This window comes from Pteropus vampyrus, unplaced genomic scaffold (genome assembly GCF_000151845.1).
Source record: "Pteropus vampyrus isolate Shadow unplaced genomic scaffold, Pvam_2.0 Scaffold64, whole genome shotgun sequence".
In the NCBI taxonomy this organism is placed as follows: domain Eukaryota; kingdom Metazoa; phylum Chordata; class Mammalia; order Chiroptera; family Pteropodidae; genus Pteropus; species Pteropus vampyrus.
In genome coordinates, this window is record NW_011888845.1 from 3,663,576 (window position 1) to 3,675,801 (window position 12,226).

A 12,226-nucleotide genomic window follows, 5' to 3' on the forward strand; every position below is an offset into this window, starting at 1 on the left:
GAAGCAGACAACATGAAGGTGAGACACATTTTTGAAGCTTACCACTCAGCAGCAATGCATGTTTCCATACCTTCAGTCATCACTTTAGTTTTTATCCCTTCCACCTGGGCTTTAGGAAAAGCTTGAGGCATAATGGAGTGGGTGAAATAAAATCTGAAATGAGAGAGAACATTTTTATCTTTCAGAATTTGGATAGAGTGATTCAAGAGACCCACATGTAGAGACCTAGAATGTCTGTTAGAAGAAAAACTGACATATTGTTATCCTCTTAGGTGGTCATTAAGTGGCATATTCTGCAGGTCTGCCTTTGTGTAAGAAGGCTTTTGAGAGCAGCTGACAGCAGAGAGAAAACATAGTTAAATTGCACTTATTTTAAAAACTAGTGCCTTATATGCCAAAGCAAACACACGAAAGTAAAGAAAAAGATGTCATTCAAAGTTTAAAAATCTCAACTCACAAAGAATAGAATAATAACAAAAGCAAGAAAACATTTTATTTAGAAATTGTGATTTAATATATTAATTTCAGTAATTTACCCATATAAACATATGCTTTATAACTGACCTTAGCATCTGTTCCACCACATTTTTTTTATATCTTTCAAAGGTATGTATCTTTCTACAAGCCAAACTTGTTTTCCAAAAATGCTCTTTCTCCAAAATTATTTAGAACCACATGGCCAAAGTCTCCATCATAGTGACCATTCTTTTAAATTTAGATTTTTGTTGCTACGGCCAGTTTATTTTAAACTTAAAGAACACCTTTCATAGCTTCCAAGAATATTCATCAGTTGTTGAAAGAATTTAACTGCTCTAGATTTAGGAGGTTAGTGTATTAGCAAGCAATTGTTCATTTATGCACACGGTTTGAATAATAACAATCATATTTCAAATGACTAAAATTTGGGTTGGTTTGATGTTGCTTTTAACTGAATTTTAATGTTTGTTACTCTTATAAAACTGACTTATAAAACCAGATCTTATAATAATAAATTTTACATGGATAATTTAAGTATCTACTTTATCTGTTTTTATTATATCAATCATTCCTATTTTTCTTGTATTACTTATACTTTATATCATCTCTCCATTGTATTTTAATTCTATTCTCTAAGTTAGTTTTTCTATTTAGCTCATAAAAATCAAGCCTTGTTCACTGAATATATATTTTGAGGACTACAACATGAAGAAAAATCTTTTAGAAAGAATTTACTGTATTGTTAAATTAATTTAAATTTCATGAAGATCTAGAAATTAAAAATTAAAGATTGGACTTTTTCATAGAATGAATACAAATATTGCTTTCTATCGTCTAGTGAGTAAAACGTATCTTGGCATGTCATAATTGATAAACACTTGTGACTGCAAGCCTTCAGGGTTAGAAACAAATAGTTCAAAAGTCACAAAATTTTTAAGAAAAGATATCTTCAATTTAGTGTTGTCACAGATTATGGTCCTATATAAAAGAAATGGCATTCACTAAGGAGAGGTAGTCAGCCATTTGAAGTTTGGTTCTAGCTTCTCAGTTTAATTGTTAATACATTTACAATTCTGTATCTGCAATACTCTCCTCTCACAAGTTGTTAGATCATCTGTATATGAAGTAATATCGGGTATATTAATGAAAAGAGGGGGATATCAAATGGCGTTATTATGGCAAGGATTATTTTTAAATCACCTCAAAATTCAAACATTATTAAAAGTCCATTTCAAAGTTAATACTTTGAAGTCTCTTTTTGTACTAAAATGATATTAGAGGCTGAGAGAAGATAAATCAACTCTTTGAGACTAGGGTTCTAGTGCCAAGAAGAGAAGTCTTCACAACCTCTGGCTGTGAAAACCAACAGACTGTGGTTGAGTGAGATGGAGGGCTTAGTGAATCAAAGACTTTCCTCTTGAAGGTCCTATATGTGGATTTACTTGGTGACAGGCTCACTCATTCTGAACTGCAGCTCTAGGCAGCATCTCAAAATGTACCAAGGACATATGGAGTAGGAACTGAGTTGTCTGGCTTCAGGGCAAAGGCTGAAGGGGAAGCTTTCTCCCATATAGAAGTGCTGGCAGAGGTCATTGTTTCTTTGTTGAGACCTCCCCTGTCCAGCTTGCAGACCCAGGCAGGCGTAATATCTGAGTCTCCATCAATGTAACTAACTTGATGGCCCTGCCCTTGTGATTCCCTAAGACACCCCTCCATCCGCCCCCCGCACAACTTGCAGGCTCACCCAAGACACTTCCAATGGATTTTGTATACAAATGGCCTGTCGGCTCAGGCTGCGGACTTTCCTAAAATCTCTCAAAGTGTCACAAAACCTAAACAAGTAGCATCTGGCTTCAGAATGTCCTGTACCTCTTGCTAAACAGTCCCAAGCCTGGCACAAGTGGCAACCAGCCTGAGTTTGTGGTGTGGCCTCTCGAGGTACTTCTAACCCATCTTGGATGGTGGCCATTCGTGGATTGCTTGGCGGCTCATGCCAGGTGGTCCCAGACAAGACACAGGCCACAGCTAAACTTGGCCTGGGTTAGGTCCCCTGCCAGGAGGCCCTGGCCTGCTTGCCCAGTGTCCAGCTTCAGTCTGAGCTGGAGCACCACCAGGAGTCACATCTGAAGATGATATACCCAAAGGGCAGACAGTGTAGGCACCAGAGCCCCACTAAAGTAAATCCTGCTCTGTAGGGTCAGCCCCTGCACAATAGGTCCTCCAGTAGTCAGCCAGTCCTCACAAACAATCAGCCCAAGGGTCAATCCCTCCCACTAATGAACAAACAACAACCAAGGGCCAACTACAAGAGGGCACATACAACTCTTACAAGGGTCATATGTGGAGGACCCAATCAGATGACCAGGGAAGACTATGCCACTATATACTCTAACACAGCACACCTATATAAGGCCACTCTTCTAAGACTGGGAGACATGGCAGCATTACTTACTACAATGAAACAAACACAAGAAAGTAGCCAAAATGGGAAAATAAAGAAACATGTCCCAAATGAAAGAACAGAAAAAAAGCTCCAAAAAAAAGAACAAAATGGAGACAAGCAATCTACCAGATGCAGTGTTCAAAAAAAATTATTATACAGATGCTCAATGCACTTAGGGGAAGAGTAGAGGAACTCCATGAGAACTTTAACAAAGAGATAGAAAACATAAAAAGACCAGACAGAAATGAAGAATACAGTAACTGGAATGAAGAATACCTTAGTTACCTATAAGGGAGCTCCCATAAGACTGTCGGCTGATTTCTCAACAGACACCTTGCAGGCCAGGAGGGATTGATATGAAATATTCAAAGTGATGAAAAGCAAGGATCTATAACCAAAATTACTCTCCTCAGCAAAACTATCATTTAGAACTGAAGGATAGATAAAAATTTTCCCAGATAAGAATAAACTAAAGTTGTTTATCAACACCAAAGCAGTATTACAGAAAATGTTAGAGGGCTTTCTTTAAGAAGAAGATAAAAGAAGATAAAAAAAAAATATGAATAGTAAAATGTCAATAACTACATATCTAGCAACAATTACTTTCAATGTAAATGTAAATGGATTAAATCTAAAGATAAGGTGGCTGAATAAAAAAAAAAAAAAAAAAAAAACCCAAGACCCTTACATATGCTGCCTATAAGATAGGCACTTCAAATTGAAAGACACACACAGACTGAAAATAAAGAGATGAAAAAAGATGTTTCGTAAAAATGGAAACAAACAAAAAAAGCTAGGGTAACAATACTTATACCAGACAAAATAGACTTTAAAACAAAGGCTATACCAAGGCACAAAGAGAGACCAAGTTATTCCACTTCTATGAATTTATCTGAAGAAACCTAAAACACTACTTCAAAGGGACATGTGAGCTCTTTCTCTCCTAGCAGGCGGAGGAGGCTTGTTTTAGCTATGGCCAAGATTAAAGCTCGAGACCTTCCTGGCAAAAAGAAGGAGGAGCTGCTGAAATAGCTATATGACCTAAAGGTGGAGCTGTCCCAGCTGCACTTCATCAAAGTGATAGTTGGTGTGGCTTCTAAGCTTCCCAAGATCCGAGCTGTTCACAAATCCATTGCTTGTGTTCTCACCGTCATTAACCAGACTCAGAAAGAGAACCTCAGGAAATTCTACAAGGGCAAAAAGTACAAGCCCCTGGATCTGCAGCCCAAGAAAACATGCGCCATGAGCCGCCACCTCAACAAACACAAAGAGAACCTGAAGACCTAGAAGCAGCAGTGGAAGAAGTGGCTGTACCCACTGCGGAAATATATGGTCAAGGCCTGAGCATCATGATGTCAGTAAAGCACAAACTGGCTGGAAAAAAAAAAAAAAGAGGGAGGCATGTGAATCCAAATGTTAATTGCAGCATTATTTACAGTGGTCAAGATATAGAGGCATCCTGGGTGTTCATCAATGAATGAATAGATAAAGAAGAGGTGGTACATATATACAATGGAATATTACTTATATATACAATGAAATATTACTCAGCCATAGAAAAGAATGAAATCTTACCATCTGCAACAACATGGCTGGACCTAGAGGGTATTGTGCTGAGTGGAGTAAGACAGAGAAAGACAAATGTCATAGTGAAATCTAGAGAACAGGATAAACAAATAAACAATAGAAACAAGCCTATAGATAAACAGCATTTTGATAGTTGTCAGATTGGAAAATGGGGAATGAGTGAAAAGGGGAGAGGATTAAGGGGTACAAATGGGTAGTTACAAAATTGTCACGGGGATGTATAGTATGGGAAATATAGTCAGTAGTATTGTAATAACTATTTATAGTGTCAGATGGGTACTGGATTTATAGGGGTGGTCACTTCATAAGGTATATAAATGTCTAATAACTGTGCTGTATACCTGAAACTAATATAATAGTGTATGTCAATTACAAATGAAAAATAAAAAATATAAAAATTAAATATAAAAAGAGGGAGTAATAAATAGTGTTGGCAGATTTGGCCAATAAAGATATAGGACACTTGGTTAAATTTCAATTTCAGATAAAGGCATGATTTTTTAGTATGAGTAGGTTCCATGGCATATCAATATCTAAAATATTTTAGATATACTAAATAAAAAATTCATTACTTACCTAAACTTCAAATTAAACTAGATGTCCTCTTTCACCTGTCAATCCTAAGGCAACAATTAGAACCAGAAGGTGTTATTTAGAAGAAGGATCTCAGAGGACATGGTGTCCCAAAACAAACAAATAAACAAAAACACAACAAAACAAACAAACAACAAAAAACCTAAATGAAGTGAGGGACTACATGCAGATATTTCTGGGAGAATAATCCAAGCAGGGTAACAATATGTGTAAAGTTCCTGAGACGGAAAATAATTGTACTTGAGAAGAAACAAGGTAGCCAACATAACTGGAGTGTAGGGCCTGATAACTCTTGGGTATTTATTCTAGGTCTTACAGGAAGCTTTTGGATTGTTGAGAAATAAAGAAGTGGTAATATTACTCTGGCTGTTATATGAAAAATAGACTAGAATTTCAAATGTAAGGACATGGAGATGAATTGGAAGACTATTGCAATAATCTAAGAGTTATGATGGCTTGTGTTCATGTGGCATTAGTGGAGGAGGTATGATATTGTATCCAGAATATATTTTGATAGTAGATCTTAGAGGATGGGATGATTTGGAGTATGAAATAAAAACAATGATGATTTCACATATTGGCATGGGCAATGCAGAATGAAGGTGGTTCTATTCACTGAGATTGGGAAGAAGGATGAGGAACACATCTCTTTTTGAACTTTCCCTTAGACAACACAACCTAGTCTCCTGAAGGAGGTGGTAATAATTGACATTATTCTCTGTATGAGAATATTGAAAAATAATTATTAGAGAGTAGATTTTGAAATCAGGTATTTGAATGAAAAGCTCATTATCTCCAGGTCCTGTTTTGTCTTTTCAATTCTAATAAAGCAGTTGGTAGTAGTTACTAAGAGTTATTTACATTTCTATCTCTCTTCTAAATTGTGAGTTTCAGGAGAAAAGGGTCATGATTTTCTGGCTTAGTGACTCCGTTGCATAGCAGAGTGCCTAGTACATTCCATTAGTTTGAAGAAGAGGAAACTGCAATTTCTATCTGTCAAAAAATGAAAAAATATCAGTATTTCCTGAGGTTAACCCAAAATATACTCCATGTTTGCTCAATAAATTAATTTTTGTGTGACTGGAAGAGTTTAAAAGCAATCAAATGTTTATAGCAATCTTCAAATTCACATTACAGAAACTGCCTTGCAATTAAATCACTGCTTTGTTTTGTTTTTTTGTTTGTTTGTTTGTTTTCTCTGAATTTGTTTTTAAAAACTATAATTAAATTAATATATCTCATAAGAGACTGATTTATGGGATAATGAGCACTAGGGAATGTTTGTATAGAGTAACAGGCATTAGGGGGTGTTTATTTTAGCTTAAAAATAGAAAGAATGAGGTTTATTTCCAGCTTTTTAAAAATTAGTTTCAGGTATACAATACATTGGTTAGACCTTAATATCGTTTATGAAACGATTCCCTTGATTACTCTTTCTCTCCTCAGCTCTACACCTAACCATTACATTACTGTTGACTGCATTCCCTATTTCTAGCTTTTGTAGGTGGCGCTCTACTAAAATCTTCCTCTTACAGAAGGTCACTATGTGTGGACATAGACTAATATCAATGAAAGAAAAGCCTGAGTAGAAACTTATCATGGCTTTATTTATAATATGAAGCTAGTCAACTCTTCCAAAGGTAGAAGATTGTATGCACCTTGGGAAGCCTATATCATGTACTCTGGACAAAGCAGATAAATCTATGCATATTTACTCTATCTTCTACCTTGAGATCTTCAGATCTTAAGGCCACTAGATATCAGACGCTGGAAATCTTTATAGCAATTAAATCTTTCTTCTTTTGGACTAGTCACTAATTTTCTATCTCTTCTATATTTAAAAACACTGAACTAAAGAGTTCACTTTGTATCATACTGTAAATATAGGTAGTTAATATACAATATTCTTTTTTATTTAAATTTTTAATTTGAGATCTTTGTAGATTTATATTCATCTATAAAAAAATAATACCTAAAGGTTACATGTACTCGTCACTCAGTTTTCTCAAATGATAACATTCTACAAAAATATTGATTAGTACAACCAGGATATTGACATTGACACAATTCTTCAGTCTTATTCAGATCTCACCAATTTTAAATGTACTTATTCTGTGTGTTTCATCTATGTAATTTTACATTTGTGTAAGTTCATTCACTTATCACCAAGATAAAGAATAGTTCTATCACCATAAAAAACCTGTTGGTTGGTCTTTTATAACCACACCCACCCCTCCCACCTCTGTGGTCCCACCTCCAGCACAATGCTGACAACCATTTATCTTTTCTCCATCTATATAATTTTATCATTTTAGGAATTCTATACAAATTGAAATATGAGCTGTCTGCCAAAGCTCACTCTTGCTGCCATTAGAAAGCCCTCACAGAGCCTGCTACACAGTAGGGGTTTGTGTGGCGGGGGGTGGTGAGATGCATGTAGTGCTAGGGGAGCCCACAGGCCAACTGGGGAAATCAGTGGGAAAGGTGTTCACAGAGGCTCATGGGCAGGCTTCTTGGTAGAGTCCTTGACATGTTTATTGGGAACTTTATCCCTTTAATGCTCTCTAAGAATCCCATATGCTCTCTCCATGCCTCTTCTGCCTCTCAGTTATGCAGCTCATGACGCAGTACTCTGAATAGGGTAAGAGAAAAATGGGCCTCTTTGACATCCTTCTGCACATCTGGAGAAGCCAGCCACAGCTCTAAACTTCCCTGTGTTAAAAAAAATAAATCACAAGCTTAGAAGGTCTCACTTGTTATTAACCTGTGCCACCTTGGAGGAGGGATGACATAAGTAAAGTCAAATTGTTCTTTTCTTTTGCATACAAACTTGTATTGTTTTGCTTCAAAAATGTGCTGTTCTACTGGACTTCTCTGCTGAACTCCTGGACTACCAGAAAGACTCTCTCATCTATGGGTGATTATTTAAGACATTGGCCTCCAACGGCTCCTAGACCATAGTGGGAGATGCTAAAGGCATTTAATTTGCCACTGCAGAGTTTATAGATGGGTATGAGGTCTGTATGTCTAATAGCCAACATATGGGCGAGCAAAACAGTTTGTTCTCTTGCCATATGGTATTGGATCCCACAAAAGTGCCTGTGGATAGATGCCAAATCATTGTTGTTGAGGAGAAATATAACAAAGGACATCATATTCTGAATTTTCACCATACTCTTTTGCAGAGTAGCTCCACCATTTTACATTCCCACCAACAATATATGAATGATTCAGTTTCTCTGCCCATTTGCTTATTTTTAGTTTTCATAGTTTAAGACTTTTTATTCATTTTTAAAGTGTGTTCTGGTACTTTACTGTAGCTTTTATTTGCATTTTCATTGTAGTTAATGATGAACATTTTTTCAAGTGTTTATTGACCATCTGTATCTCCTCCTCAGTAAAACATTTGTGTAAGACTTTTGCCCATTTTATAATTTGATTGTTTGTTGTTTGAGGGTTCTTTATATAGTCTAGATACTAGTCCTTTGTTTTATATGTAGTTTGCAAACATTTTCTCCTGGTTTGTAGCTTGTATTTTCCTCTTCTTATCAGGATTTATCACCAAAAATAAAATTAATTTTCATAATGTTCAATTGATTTTTTTTTTTTATGGATTGTATTCTTGTTGTGGCAGCTAAGAATTCTTTGCCTAATCATAACCCCTGGAGATTTTCTCCTGTTTATTTTTTTTTAAGTTTTATATTTAAATTTATGGTTCATTATAAGACAATGTTTGTAAAAGTTTTGAGATTTATATTAAGTCTAGGGGTTTTCTTGCCTGTGATTATTCAATTCCTGCAACATCAGAGTATCATTTTTCCATTGAACTGCTTTTGCACTTTTGTCAAAAGACAGTCGAGCATGTTTTTGTGGATTTATATCTGGGTTTTATATTCTTTTCCACTGATCTATGTATACCATTGCCATTACCACATTGTCTTATACACTATATTTTAAGCCTTAATATTAGGTAGAGTGGTTCATTCCAATTTATTATTCTTTTCTAAGATAGTTTTAGCTATCTTAGTTTTTGCTTTTCTTTAAAATTTTAGAATATGCTTATCTAATTGTACAAAATAATCTTGATGGGATTTTGATTTATTAATGTATAGATTAATTTAGAAAGAATTGGTATATTTACTATATTTTACTATTTCCAATTTACTATTTCCAATCTATAAAAATAATGTTATTCCATTTATTTAGGTCTTCTTATATCCCTTTCATAGCATTTTGTAATTTTTAATGACTGTGACAAACTTATACATTTGCGATTTTTAAGGTTTTATAAGAGATTTTTTGTTTTGTTTTGCATAGATTTCTTGAGATTTTCTATGTATGTAATAATGTTATCTACAAGTAGAAATATTTTTTATTTATTTTTTTCTGACCAATATGTCTTTTATTTCTTTTTATTGGCTTATTGTACTGTTTAAAAATACCAGAACCATTTTGAATAAGAGCAGTGAGAGCAGATGTCCTTGTTTTATTTTTGATCTTAGGAGGAAAGCATTTTACTTTTCATTATTAAGTATAATCTTAGGTGTAGGTTTTTAGTAGATGCTCCTTATCAAATTAGCTCCCCTCTAATTCTAAATTACAGTAAGTTTTTGTCATGAATGGATATTGAGTTTTATCAAATGCTGTTTCACATATTAATATGGTTGTACAATTATTCTTTTTTATTCTGTTGATACAGTGGATTACATTGATCAATTTTTGAATGCTGAGCCAGACTTATATATATGGAGTAAATCCCATTTATGCATAATATGTACTTATTTTCACACATGACCATATTAGATTTTCTATTAAAAAAAAAATATATGCCATTTTGTATTGCTTTGTTCTGGTTCAAAAGCTTTAGAAAATATATGGTTGTAGTATTCTATTTTGAATGTTTTTCATTCAATAAAAATAAATTGGTATTCTGTGCTTTATAATTTAGTATGCTTTTTCAGCTTTAATGTATATTTTAGACTAAATCTTTGGTTTCTATTGCTATAGTGTTATTATTTCTGGAAATATAAAACAGTATGTTTTACTCTATGTCTGAAATCAGTAATCAAAGATATTTTTTTCCCCATTGGAGACTGGTTGTCTCTTTTTCTCATTCTCTCTTGCCTTTTTAGTCACTTCTTTCACTCAGATTATTTTTGATAAGGCTCGCTAGTCATGTAAAATCATCCCATGTGCAAGGAGGAAGCAACACTAAACAAAACCATGGCAATTTAAAGCATGTCAAGAGATAAATATGTTTGCCTTTAAAAAATATATTTTTCTCTCATTTGAAAATGTTTGTATCCATTATCATTTATGACTGTCAGAAAGATGGCCCAGAGAGAGTAAATGAATATATGAGAAAACATATGAGAAGAGACAGAAAGGCATGAGGATATTAATAGTCCAGAAATAAAATATCCCTTTCCCTCAGTCTCACATGGGCTACAGTCAGTCTGCTGTAACTTAGGGATCAGACAGGAAGTACAGAGATTTTCAATCACACCCTTAAAGTGCCTCCACTTGCCCTAAGAAGTTTAGCTGTCAGTTCTTCAGTGAAGACTAAATACGTGCCAAGTATGAACTTTAAAAACAAAACTACTTTTCAAATCTTCAAGTATATTAAAACTGTCTGAACAATTTCTTAAAGTTCACCTTTAGATAACTCAAAATGACTTAATGGAATTTTACTAACCTTTCCAAATATTGTACCTTGAAGCTGAGTGTAAGAATGAGGGATTTTGGCTTAAAGGTAATATTTCAAGAAAGTGTAAATACTTGAAAGTAAGAACTGTAAAATATATGTATGATTGTTTTGTTTCTCAAACACAGCAAAAGATTTCCTTCCTGTATATAATATTGATTGACTGGATCCAAAATTACATCATTAAACATTTATATTCTTACTTAAATATGTTATATCTTTTTCATATTGTCAAGCTTTTATGAATGGCTTATTAAATAATGTCCCCAATAGAAGACTGACAATGGTTCAATGTAGTGACTTCCACTGAAATTATATTTGAGATTTAGCTATAATAGAATATCTTTTAAGAATAATACTATTCAATTAGGATATATGAGTAAAACAAATCCGATGAAATGACTTCTCATATTTTATGTCAGTAACTACAAATAATATACAGTCATGTTATAAAATTTTAATTAATAACTTAAATAAGTAATGATAAAATGTTTAATAATCACATATTCATACTTGCTTATAAATATACATTATATAATAAAATTTTATTCAATATAAGGTATACTTTTTGTTCATTGGGGATACAAAAATAAAAAATATGTCAGCATATTTCATGTCTGTAGAGATATTTTCTTTTGTTCATTATGGTTGTCAAAAAATTTCTGCAAGTTTGGACTTTATTTTTAAGGCTCTTTTTTCTTCCAGTACATTTAGGAGAGATAGAAATAGAACATGAAAAAAAGTATGAAATACTTCATAACATATACTGTGGGCTGGATCCAAGAAACATGAAAAATAATAACAATTAGGAAATTAAGACATATCTTATTTGTGTTCACTGAAATAATTGAGTATTTTTAAATTATGATCATGTCTTCAAAGCCTTGTTTAACTGAAGAAAATTAAGAAAATGTGTCTACCTGATTTTAAAATGTCTAACAATTAAACATTGCAATTTTATTAATAATTCAAACTAGTCAAAATTTCATTTAATGAAAACTACAAATTTAGTAACACATTTAGACATATCTGTGTAATTTTCTCAAGTTTCTTATCATATTGTGTTCAACTTTTAAATTTTGATTCACAGGGCCTTTGGAGAAAATTTTTATTTTGTCTATTTTTTATTTACACTGCTTCTATCCTAATCAGGACCTACCTCTCAAACTTCAAAATCTCAAGATTGGCCTCCCTGATTTTAAACTTTTTATTCATGAGACATCTTGGAATCATTAACTTTCATGACATTCTGTTAATTAAGGGTCAGCATATACTGAATGATGTACCTATTATTAATACCTTATGTATTCAGTGATGTAGTAAAGCCAGTCTTAATTGACTCACAGGAGCCAATTTGGCCTTACCTTCCCATTTTCACATACGGCGACATAAATTTGGAAACTTAAAATCAGTCATGCTGT

The 12,226-nt window shown here is 33.7% G+C and overlaps 1 pseudogene; it reads left to right on the top strand.

The window, feature by feature from the left end:
- The first annotated feature begins 3,858 nt into the window (after positions 1–3,858).
- Positions 3,859–4,264, top strand: LOC105292808 (annotated as a pseudogene).
- Positions 4,265–12,226: the final 7,962 nt, after the last annotated feature.